Source organism: Tigriopus californicus, chromosome 9, assembly GCF_007210705.1.
Source record: "Tigriopus californicus strain San Diego chromosome 9, Tcal_SD_v2.1, whole genome shotgun sequence".
NCBI classification, from domain to species: Eukaryota; Metazoa; Arthropoda; class Copepoda; order Harpacticoida; family Harpacticidae; genus Tigriopus; species Tigriopus californicus.
Genome location: NC_081448.1, coordinates 555467 through 568455, shown reverse-complemented (window position 1 = coordinate 568455; position 12989 = coordinate 555467). Strand labels below are relative to the sequence as shown.

General features: G+C 45.2%; 1 long non-coding RNA gene across 1 annotated transcript in view; it reads left to right on the top strand.

The window, feature by feature from the left end:
• Window positions 1–11482: 11482 nt before the first annotated feature.
• The window catches only part of LOC131886384 (uncharacterized), a 3789-nt gene continuing 2282 nt past the window's right edge, over window positions 11483–12989 (top strand). Inside the window, exon 1 of the long non-coding RNA XR_009373913.1 lies at window positions 11483–11976. This is a non-coding gene — a long non-coding RNA (uncharacterized LOC131886384). The remainder of the gene's footprint in view (window positions 11977–12989) is intronic.

The window sequence follows — 12989 nt, the reverse complement described above, 5'->3', positions numbered from 1 at the left end:
ATTGTTATTAACATGCTCAATGGGGAGAAGACGGAAGAAACTGTGGTCATTTTGGGCTTACGGGCTCAACAACCAAACGGCGAGGGTGAAGTCATCTTGGGGCCTGTTTTTAGAAGAAAGGTCATCCCACTACGCGCCGATGAAATTGTCACGCCCAAGGCTCTTCATCAGGACATCTCAAATCTGGACATAAACCTTCCAGTGATTTTGCTACTTGGAGCAGATAACCCGTTGGCACTTCGGCCATTGGAAGTGCGGGTCGGAGACGAAACCGATCCCAGGTCCCCGCCCATATGCAATCCGGACCACTCTAGGTTGGTCCATTATGAGACCCATGAGTTGCAAAGAAGCAAATGGAATGGAAAAGAAGGTATTATGTCATCAAACTTTAATGGCATTGCCTTGCCGAATAATGAATCGTGAATTTATCAAGGATCTAGGTGTCTCCGAAATGCTTGCAAGTTTGGGTAGCTTGGATTTTGTGAATCCTAAAGTTCAGACTAATATTATGTATATGACATCTAATGGTTTTACCTCTTGTGACGATTTGGCCTTCTTGAAGAGTGTAAACGTGGAACCCGATTTGTGGATGGACTTTACGAAGTTCCTCTCCCAATCAAAGAACTACCCTTGATCATGTCCAGCAGTCGAGAAATGACAAAGAAAATGGCAATGTCTATCATGAAAATATTTGACAAAGAACCTGAGGCCAAGGGGGATTACTTCACGTTCATGGCTGAACATATTGAGAAAAATTGAGAAATTGATGAGACCAAACTTATAGAAACCTTCAGTGGAAGATCCCATGATATCCCACATCATCCGGTGTACCACTCAAAAAAGCGGACCATCAGGGTAGTGTTCAATTGTGCCAACCAAGTTGATGTTTTAGCGGGTTAGGGTTCCCGAGAGGGATATGAACTGCCTTCGGTTCTGGTGGTTTAAATCCAACGACGATAATGAAGGCCTAGTGGAAAACGAGATGACCCCTCATCTTTTCGGGGGGGAGAAGCTCTCCAGGCTGCGCAAATTATGCTTTAAGGAGGACAGCATTGAACCATGGGGATGACCTTCCTTTGGATGCAATGGAGACAATTCACCACAACTTTTATGATGACGACTGCTTGAAGAGCATAGAATATGTGTATAAGGCCGTAGCACTGGGTAGAGAAGTTGTGACCCATTGCTCAAGGGGAGGCTTTGAGCTCACTAAATTATTGTCCAACTTGCGGGATGTTTTGGCACGAATGCCCAATGAAGTCCGCAATCCCACACTGAAGGACTTGTCACTGGATAACATGGAGCTACTCACTGAAAGGGCTTTGGGAGTGCTATGGCACATTGAAGAGGACACTCTCGGGTTTCATGTGGAAACAAAAAAATTTATGATCCCCGTTAGAGTAACCGCTCCGTTTGTACTCTTAGGAAGAATCTTGATTAAGAAACTTCTGCTGCCTGAACCGGTTGGGATGAGACGGTTCCATCTGGTTTTGACAAGAAATGGAGAGATTGGCTCGGTACCCTCGCGATTTTGTCTGTTGTTCGCATTCCAAGGTCGTTTAAACCTCTTGGTTTTGGAGCAATCATAGTCCTTTTTATTCTCCTCTCTTTCCTCTTGTTGCAGACAAACAAACGGAGAGATACATGAATACGCTCTAAGATGCCTGACTTTAACAAGGTATTGTTCGTTGACCAACTTACTGCTGATCTAGTCTAACACCATAAACATACCACTCAACCTTCTGAAAGACCTTTCAAATCCTATAAGTTTAAAATTATAAACACTTTATACACCCAAATAGTGAAAAATAGAGAGCTATACATGGTATACTTGCAGCATACCAGCGAGTTTTCATCATCTTTTTCCATTATACCATGCTAAAAAGCCAATGGTAAGTTTGGAAAAAGTAATGATTTTAAGATAAATCACCAAAAACTTGCGAAAATGTGCTTTTCCGAGTACTATTTGTTGGAATTGATGATTGCCAAAGTGTTGACGCGTTGTCAATCACACAGTAAACAACCACTTGTAAACGGATGATTGCCATGTCATAATTGTGCGGAATTTTATCCGTAGAGAATTTGAAACGTCTCCCAGAAGGGCTAATGGCGTATTCATTGTGGCGCAGTACTTGGGCAATAAATTGTTTATTAAATAATCTCTTGTGAAAGTCTGGGATCTGAGGGTGTATTCTCTCGTTTCTACTTTTGTTTGTCCGCACCTAGACGAAGCAGAAGGTGCTTCCTCCGCTCAATGAAAAGGATTATTTCTCGCGAACTGCACAGCTTTGGGGATGGATCTACTGCAGCTTATGGAGCCGTGGCATATCTACGATGGCAAGATGAGCATGGGCGAATTCATGTGAGTCTTGTGGCTGCCAAGGCCAGAGTCGCTCCAAATCCTGTAACAACAATCCCACGCATGGAGTTAGTTGGTTCGTTACTGGCTACCTCAATTGCGGATCAACCCAGGAGCGAGATGCGTGTTGAAGATTTATCATGGTATTATTGGACATATAATTGGTTCGTAGCAAACCGAGTACAAAATATCCATGAGTTAGCCCATCCAACCATGTGGAGACACGTCAAGTTAGCCCAGAACCCTGCCTGACGACGCCTCTCGGGGGTTAAAGTGCACAGAAATCGGTTCAAATTCTCAATGGTTCCAAGGGCTAGATTTCTTATGCTTAGCGTGAACCGGAGAACGATCAGTGCCCCATGGACAACGACGATCCCAAGATAAAGCGGAAAAAGGTTGTTCAGATGGTAATCCCTCGTGAGCTAAACTTTCTTCAAAAATTGAGCGCCTGTTGTTCGTCATGGACAAATCTCAAGAGGGCAGTAGCCGTGTATAATACTGTATTCCTGGAAGAGGTTGTAGACCCGGGGTATTAATAGAGGGAGTCAACTCAACAAGTATCTTTATTCGTAGAGAGAAAGACGGAACATGTGGTCGAGGCAAAAGGTGGATGGAGAGTTCCCCAGAACCTGTTTCTTTGAGTCATAGATCGGAGACCGTCTGGGGAGAAGGAAGGATTGGAAGAAGTAGAAAGTAGAATCATACCATGCCCCTTTGTTTTTTGAGTTCAAACAATGGTTGAGAAAAATGTGTATGAACTAGTATTTTAAACGGTCTGGGGCTTTGGATGGTTGGATACTTCTTCGAGGTTCAGGGTAGAGAGGTTCGTGGGTGGGTGGATTGGTTCGGTTGCTGGAGTCGATGCAGTGAGGTCGAAGAAATTTGATGTTTCGCCATAGGACTCGTCCAGATGGAAAACGAAGATGATACCGTCTATGATTAGGTGTGCCCACTATAGTGGCTACAGAATCCCATCGTTTGGTGTTTGGGTTTTGAACGAGGACAGATGTGCCAGATGGGATCGCCTCTCTGGGTTGGGTGGAACGGTCGTAGTAGGATTTCCTTTTGTGAGAGATCTCCAGACGATGCTTGTCGGCTTCCCCGGCCGACTGCTGCCACTTCGGCGCAAAGGATCGCCAATGACATGGGACCTGGGATCGCATGGGGCGGCCAAAGAGACGTTGGGCGGGTGAGAGCCCATCCTGTCGGGGTCCGTTTCGGAGTTCAAGGAGTCCGGCATGAAAATTATTGCTGCCGATTCTACCGTCATGTTTGGCCACAAGATGCTTAACAATTTTGACTGTGACTTCGGCGTGGCCGTTGGATTGGGGATGATGGGGGGAAGAAGGATTCCATTTTACACCCCACTCAGTGAGAAAGTCGACGAAGAGTCTGGAGCGATACTGGGGTCCGTTGTCGGTCCGAAGAATGTTGGGTGCGCCCATAAGGGAGAAGAAAATCCGAAATTCATGGATGAGATCGGACGAGGACGGGTTGGACGGGAATCGTGAAAGGAGGGGGTACCCCGAAAGTCGGTCCGCGTATACAAGAAAATGGTGACTACCGAACTGGAACAAGTCGCTCGTCACTATCTCAAATGGGCGGGAGGGAAGGGGTTCTTGAACGAGAGGTTCTGGCAAGGGACTCGGACAATAATATTGACATTTCTCACATGTCTCCACTGTGGTGGTGATGTCGTTTGTGTAGCCTGGCCAGAACACCGCCTGGCGTGCGCGTCGCTTTGTCTTCTCCACTCCCTGGTGAGACGAGTGTAGGCGACGAAGAACGTCTTTGACAGCTGAGCGAGGGATGACCAGCTGGCAGCCGTGAAGGACCAATTCGCCGTCGAGCGAGAGCTCACGCTTCTGTTTGGTAAACAAACGCACATATGGCGTCAGAGATGAAGGCTCAAATCCACGGAGGATGGCGTGACGCAATTGGCCGTAGTCCGCATCCTCGCGAGCTTGACGTCGGATGTCTTCCACCAATAGATCCTCGGACACCTGGCGAACTGAGTCAGTGATGATGGTGCCCAAATTGAAGTCGCAGACGTCGGATTCGTCCGGATCCGAAACGGGAGCGCGGGAGAGGGCGTCTGGGATCGAGTGGTCCTTACCACGCTTCCATTCCACGATGAAGGAGTACTGGAGGAGTTTGGTCCGATAATTTTGGACCTTGGGATTGTCGATCGCATCAATGGAAAAGTTGTTGAAAAGTGACACGAGCGACTTCTGATCCGTCAAGACCACGAAGTGGGGCAAGCCCAAAAGGTAAACCTTGCATTTGTTGATGGCCCACCAAATGGCTAGGGCCTCGAGTTCCACGATTGCGTATCGGGTCTCGGTGTCTTGTAGGAATCGGCTGCCACATTGGATGAGGCGCCATGGATCTGTGTCGCTTTGGCGTTGCATGAGGGCGAAACCCAGTCCATGAAGTTTGGATGCGTCGGTCAAGAGGGTCGTCTGGGCATTCTGGTCAAACATGGCCAGCACAGGTGGCGAAACCAATGCTTTCTTGGTGGCCGTGAAAGCTTGCGTATGATCGGGAAGCCAGACAAACTCGTTCTTCTTCTTCAGAAGATCACGAAGGGGCCCAGCCGCACTCGCCACGGAGGAACTGAAGCCGCCCAATTGATTGACCAATCCCATGAACGAACGAAGGTCAGTGATCGTGGTGGGAATGGGGAAATCGGCGATGGCTGACGTTTTCTGTTGATCAACTTCAATCGAGTTCCGGGATACCCGATATCCCACAAAGTCGATTGCTGTAGCACATAGCCTAGACTTCTCCTTGTTTACGGTCAAGTTGTGCTTGTTACAGCGTTCCAGTGTGTCGCACACGAGTGAAATGAGCTGGGGCAAAGTGGGGCGACCTAAGCCCATGTCATCAATCACTTTATTGACAGGTAAACCATCCATGGCGATGTCTCCTCGATAGGAATAAGAGTCGCCAGTTGATATAAATCCCATTGGTGCTCAAAGAAATTTGTAGCGACCAAACAGAGTGATGAAAGTTGTGAGATGTTGCGAATCCGGATGTAGACTCATTTGCCAATATCCTTTCACAAGGTCCAGTTTGGCGAAATACGCGTCGTCTTTGTCGAATCCGGATACGGCTTTGGCGGGAGTCTTGGTGGGATGGGTAGCCCGAATCACCTTGATGTTCAGCTTGGTCAGGTCGACGCAAAAGCGAATTTTCCCATTGGGCTTGGGCGCGATGACCACAGGGTGACACCATTCGGAGGGTTCGTCCCCAACCGGAGCGATGATCCCACGATCCTGCATATATTGAAGCTCCTTGAAGGTGAGATCAGTAATGCAGTAGGCGATCTGGCGTGCTGCATGGATGGCGAAAGGTTTATAATTGTCTTTCAGGCGGATCCTCATGGGTTCTCCCACTATTGGACCTATCATCGAGCGTAACTGAGAGGAGTCGTCGAACACTCGGGCATAGATCAAATGGAGCTTCTCCTCTATGGTTTTGAAAAGCTCAGGATCGTTGGAATGCTCAGGTAATGACTTGATCCATTCCTCTCTTTCCGACCAGACCGGACTGTTTGAGGTTGCCAGGCTATTGACCGTCGTGGCGGGAGGAATTGGGGGTCTGGGGAAGTCTTTGCTTATTATGTTTAAACCTTTGCAGGTCTTTAAGTCTAAATAGAAATCTTTCACGTTCTCGCACACAACAATAGAAACGTCATCTGCCACGTGACCGTCCACAACCACATTTGCTATGAAAGATCCCGTTTGTCGAAGCACAGAACCATCGACTGCCGTTATCAGGTTTCGGATCGGCCATTGGAGATCGATGTGCAGACCTGAAGATAGGAACATGTTCAGGCCCATGACCGAGATCTCCGCTCCTGTGTCTGGGATTGCATTAACGACGCAAGATGAGCCGTTTTCCACGTCCAGCTTGACCGGCAGGAGTGATGTTGATGCTCCAATGGAACAGATGCGAGATGTACCGATTTTGATACTGGCTGAAGATTTCGGAGAGATACTTCGACATAGATGACTGAGGTGACCTTTTCTCCCGCAAGATGTGCAGTTTGCCTCTTTAGCCGGGCAATCTCGTCTCGGATGGCGGGATCCTCCACAACAGAAGCACGAACTTGTCCCACGGTCCTTCTTCACCTCCGATATCTTAGGTAATGATGTGGGTTTAGCGTGGGGGAAACCAGACTTTCTCTTGGAATAGCTCGATTGTTTGTTTGCCTGGACAGAGAAATTGGGTCCCGGTGTGGAAGAAAATCCAACCTGACGAGCACCTTGTTTGGCACTTTCAGAAGAGAGCAAAAATCGTCGTGCATCTTCGAAAGTTTTCGGGTTTTCCTCCAACAGCTTGGCACGATCGCGTTCGCTCTTCATGGCTTGGACCAAAATCCCGATGTTGAGTTGGTCCTCGGTGATATTGGCCGTGTCAGCGTACTCGCCAAGCTCCTTGATTTCGTTGCAAACGCTTGAGTAATCTTGACCGTCCTTCTGGCGAATGGAGAGGAATTCCTTCAGGTCAATATGACGATTCCTGAGGCTACGGAGATGCTGGATGATCAATTGTATAACTTCGTTCACGGACCGTCCAGTATCGGCCTTGATACCGATCGAATGCTCCACAATTTGGAAGAACCCAGGTGAGCAGCATTGCCAAAAACAGATATCTGAGTTGATTGAGGACGACGGGAAAGTGACATCAAGCGTGCATAATTATCCCACGTTGGCTTCCATTTCAGAAATGCTCTGAGATCGATGTCCTCGGTGATGGTTTGAGGTAGATGGATGGTCAGGTTAGGAAGGCCAAGATCGCGATGAGTTGATCCGTCGTTACCGTCTCCATCAAGAGCCGGTGGAGAAGGTGTGGGTTCCTGAGACTTGTTAAAGTCTCGGCGAAACCCGATGATTTTCGTTTGGAAGAGCAGAAATTGTGTTTCATGGTCTCCAAGATCGAGTTCGTCCGAGTCCTTGTCATCGGCCATGGGATCGGTCAAGACCACTTCATCCAATTTGGCGTACTTGTCCAACGCCTCCTCCCACTTCTTCAAGATGAGTTCCAATTGGGTCGGATCGTCGCCTTTTTTGTAGAGGTGAAGGATACTGGTTGCCTTGGATTTGTGCCTGGTGACCGTGCCTTTGAAAGCTCGTCGTGATCGGATGAGACCGGTGATGGTGTCACGGGGATCAGATAATTCCTCAAACGGCATGACGGAGGAACTCGATGATGACGATGAGAGATGTGTTGAGTGGTCCCTTCTTGCAGTCGTGGAAGTAGGTTTCCCAACAAATGAACAGCCGTGTCTCGCAGATCGTTGTGGAAATTCGGATGTTGGGCGTTCTTACAACCACTGCGCCATGGAAGAGGTTGTAGACCCGGGGTATTAATAGAGGGAGTCAACTCAACAAGTATCTTTATTCGTAGAGAGAAAGACGGAACATGTGGTCGAGGCAAAAGGTGGATCGAGAGTTCCCCAGAACCTGTTTCTTTGAGTCATAGATCGGAGACCGTCTGGGGAGAAGGAAGGATTGGAAGAAGTAGAAAGTAGAATCATACCAATTCCTCTATTCGCGGTGTATTTGTATGGTTAATGCGAGCCCTAGCCGTGCCCGCAGCATCAAATATGATTGTTGTTCTCGCTCTTAAAGAGATCGCCGAAAAAGTATGAAGAGAAGCCAAAGAACCTTCAGAAGAATCAAGAAAGCAGCGGAGAGGGAGGGAGTTTGTCAGATGAAGAAACATTGGGACATTGAAGCAGGAAAGAAACATGACGGCACCCTCAAATTTCGAGAGGTCACTCGTACTTTAGGGCTTCATAGCTCTTGGTTAGGGGATTAAATCGGCGTTTCATTTCTTATTTCCATGAAAGAAATGATTTATGTATGTGTTAGTTTTAATCATAACCATGTATCAAAAATACTTTTTAGGCTATAAAAGGCGTTATTCGACTTATTTTTGATGTCCCAATTCGAGTCAAACATGATAGGACTTTGGGAGAATGAGCTCAATATTGCCATTAATTATGTACCTTAAGGCTAAGCTTTTACCCATTTTCTTAATGACACCGCATGCTTTTGAAAGCCCCCCTCGATTCCGGTTGGGCCCCAAGTTGGTCCAGGTACGTAATTGGCTACCTTGTGTCTATTGTACCCAATTTAGGCACAATTATTAATCGTGTTGTTCCGTGACATTGTTTTCCGATACTAAGAAGAAAAAAAGAGACGTTTTTAGTCATAAAAGAAATGCTATGGGGTCATCTAGGCAAGCTCTGGCAAGTTTGCTTGCTGCTACCAGCGCCAATGACGCATTTTTTGCCAACTTCCTTATCGTTACTGGAATTGGATTCCCAGCAGTTCAAGACGCAAAATGTTTTCACTTTACATAACTTTTATAGTCATATATTATTTGATCGACCAACAAATTAGCCTAGCGGATCTGACTAGCCCTTGAATATAGGGCTAATCAGGTATTTTAGTCTAAAACTTGTCCAAGTCTGACTTAAATTCTGCTACTCGATCCACGCCTACATCGTACGCCCAGGGAATATTAGAGGGAAGCAAATTAAAGAAAGAGCATTCAGCAGGTCTCATCTATGAAGGATCCATGAAGGTGTAGTCCTCCAAGACAATAGAAAGTTCGATGAGCATACCCAGTTGAAAGTTGGTAAAGCTTTTCAAACATGTGGTTGGATATATCGCACGTATAAGTCCAGAGGTAGTATCACGATGCTAACTCTGTACAAGTCGCTTGTTCAGCAACATCATGAGTATGCTTCACCCATTTGGGCTCCAATGAGTTCAGCAGGTTTGCAAAGGCTGGAGCAGGTCCAAAGATGTTTTTCTAGGAACATGGAGGATATGAGAGAGCTCTCGTATTAAGAGAGGTTAGAAACTTTAGGATACTACAGTATTCAAAGAAGGTACGAAAGGCATCTGATACTGTACGGTTTCAAAAGTACCCATGAGCTTTGTCCCAACCTAGGATTTAGGGTCAATTGTATATAGTGTGACCGTAGAGGCTTAATGTGCAGTTTGAGGGCACCCTCAAGCCTTTGAGAATCCATGCTTGTCTGAACAATGAAGTCCAGCTCTTTTCTTTCTCGGGCTCCTTCACTGTGCGGTTTGCTGCCCTCAAATATTCGTAGGGCGTATGTAGGCGTTGATCCAGAAAAAGGATTTTAGTCAGACTTGGACAAATTTTTGACGAAAATTCCCGATCAACCTTATATTAAAGGGTTAGCCAGGTCATCCAATTTTGATTCGTTGGCTGATCAAACGATATATATTAATAAAATTTTAGTAAAATGAATAAATTTCTCGTCTTGAGGAAGTCCGCAAAAGAAAGAAAAAAGAAAAAAAATGAAGGAGCCCAAGAAAGAAGAGAGTTGGACTTCATAGTTCGGACAAATATGGATTCTCAAAGGCTTGAAGGTGCTTTTCAAACGCACGTTAAGCCTCTACGGTTACTACAATTGACCATGGAACCATATGGTGGTTCAAACAAGTTTGTGGAAAGCTATGAGGAAAGACCAGCCTCGCTAAAACTTATTTGAAGCCTCAGATAGACATCACTTGCTATGGCAGGTACGTTTGTTTGTTGGTACCAGAGTTTGCCTAATTTGTAACGTCCCCAATGAGTTGCCTGAATGAAAATAAGAAGGCTAGAAATTGTCACACCAACCGAAAAAATAGTAGCATATTCGGCCAGGGTAAAGTTTCGGGATGTCCAAAATTCCTGGAAGGATATTCCACGGGTAAAAATGAGGTGTTTGGCTTAAAATAAGAAAGTAGTGGTGGAGTTCAAAGCCTTCAAGACCGTCTTTGAAGCCCTTTTGGAAGCTATTTGCTTGAGGCAAATGTATCACCTTCTGCTCACAGAGCATTAACATAATCTACGCCTGGAGTGATGCCAGAGGATTTCTGATTGACCACAACCATCTTGAAGATGAAGCCATCGTCTACCCAGATTAAATCCCTCTGCTAATTTAATTTGTTTCTTTTTTCAATCACGGTTATGATATTTTTCGTGATCAAAATTTAAACAAGTGAGGACCATATCTGGCCCAAAATGCTCAGGCCACCCGAAAGTCCCGATTATAGCCCTTATGGTCATAAAATCTGATGGCGTGTTGGAGCAGGTCCTGTGCCACGCTTCACAAAAGTAGGAATGACTTTAAGTCCTGTACAGTATGACTTTGATTTGACCAAATACTCTGGTTAATGCATGAAAGACCTTTCGGCCCAACGGAGCTCTGGGGAGCTCATATTGTTTCAGATACTCTTCAACTGGCGTACGCCTAAATTTTGGTCAAGAACCTTGTAATCATGACTTTTGGAATTCCAACCATGGACTGAACAGACCTACAGCCCCCAATCCATGTTCTCTCACAAAATTTGCGTTTTCTCACACAGTCTTGAACATTGCGCGCTATGCTGTGTATCTAGATTTTTACAGTCAAAACTAACACTTCCTAATTTCAGTCCATTGGTTTAATACATTTCTCCACTTTATGAAGCTTATGAGTGGCAGGTTTTGGTTAAAATGCAAATAAAAGTCTCAAGAACTAAGGATCCCTGTTCAATCTCCATGTAACAAGTAATTAATTTTCTAATCGATGAATAATGCACAAGATCTATTGCCGAGAAAGCGGCAGATTGCTCAAGGACTACATAAGCATTGGATTGGAAGGCTCAGCGGTTTTGTGGCCGATGAAAAAATAGATGTTTATCTCCAGCTCGGGCTTTGCCCCATGATCGCTTCGTGTATCCCCAAGAAGGGGGTGTCTTCTTCAAGTACCAAACAAACTCTGGACATCTTATTGCTGGGAGGCAAGAAATCTATCGAGAAATAGCCGATGGTTTGAGCATAGACTAGTAAGAAATCTGGCTTGTTTCACCGCGAACAGTTTGAGTGAATAATCGTATAGCTCGACGGCTCCACCATAGAGAAAGCAAGGCCTAGAGAGTGCGATAGGAGTTAGCCAAGCGGATTCNAGAAAGCAAGGCCTAGAGAGTGCGATAGGAGTTAGCCAAGCGGATTCGTTTTCAGAGGTGATGGGTGACAGCTGAAGGGTTGTAAGGCTGTCATATCTGATTTCTCAATCGGCTGGAGTTGCACTGTGTCCACTGGTTACCGATTCAGTTGCAGTAAAAGCCACAACAAACTCGATTTTTACTCTTTTATGTTACTTCTTTTATGGTTCCACTTTGACAACACGTCCAGTGGTTCCGAGGTCTATGGTTCGAATTACAATCTCCATGGATATAGTTTTGATATCTGGCAAACACTATTGAAAGCCTTAGCAACGAGATGAATTAGAAACACAAGTTCGGAGACAATTGTTACGACAAGAATGGCCGTCATTTTCACAATCGTGGGCATCATCACTTTCAGCCTTTTTGTTGTTGGCTTGTGTGATCAAGTTTGTTTCGATACTTATTGTTATACTCTAACATCTTCAACCATAAATCGAACTACACTAGCGGAATGTGCTTGTAGCTTCCAACTTCCTTCTGCCGTTAAAGACCTCACTCATGTGACTGAAATCGATCAGGAGAATTGTACCAGCGTGTTTAGTAACCCCGAGGGGTCCCGGAACGTTGTCGTGAACCCCAAGGGCAAGTATTGTTGAGTACTACTGTTTTTCTTACAAATGATATAGGGCGCAGAAAAATACTTACTTTTCGGCGTTGAGAGGAACTTCAAATGGTTCAAACCGCTTTGGCAATAATGAAGGAACTCACAAACATTTGGTTAAACAAAGTAAACAATGATCAGAATTCATTTCTTCCTATCTCTAGTAGTTTAGTCATATATCTTTTATTTTTATGCTCATGTCGTATTTCACTTTTTTCGTCTGTCAATATTTTTTATCGCAATTCTAGGTTATTTCATGTAGTTTTGGCTTAAGGAGTAGTTCATTTTGTTTTTATTGTTTGGTTTGTTCATTTCATGTACTTGTAAATGTAGTTGATTTTTCTTGTTGTTTACAATCAGTTTAGTTCCCAATTTTCAATACAAAATTGGGTTCTAGAACCTTCTTTTGTTCGATTCCATTCCATTGATGTTAGCTTGTTCCTGTAGTCGAGTTGGTGTTTGTTGGCTGAGGCTATCTAGTTGGTCAGCCAAGAGTAGGTCATCGTAGTCGACGACTCTTATCTCTTCTTCTCTGTTGGTAGCCCCAACCTAGCGAAGTCACCTATCCTCTTCTTCTTATCTGTCCCCAGGGAGTACGTTCCTCCTTGGTTTCCACCTAGCACGTATGTTGTTTACCTGCTCTACAGCTGGTTCTCATTCACACGCGCTGGTTTCTCTCTTTGGCTCTCTTGGCTCTGTCTTCTTCTTCTTCTTCTTCTTCTTCGTCTACTTTTTCATCTTTTATTTTCCGCTCGCTCATTTCTAACGGTTTTTCTCTTGAAACTGAAGGAAGCCTCCAGAATATTTGTCCATATTTTGTTCAGGTCTCGAGTATTTTCAATTAGGATTCCCTTAAATACCCTTGCTTTCAATAACCATGGAAGCTTTGTTGAAGGGACTTTCTGAAGGGGCTAGGAATTGTCTTGAGCTGGTTTTGGATGGGAAAACTCCGTCCTCCATTAATAAACCTTTCATTATGGAAGCTTTGATAGCTTGGGTTGGT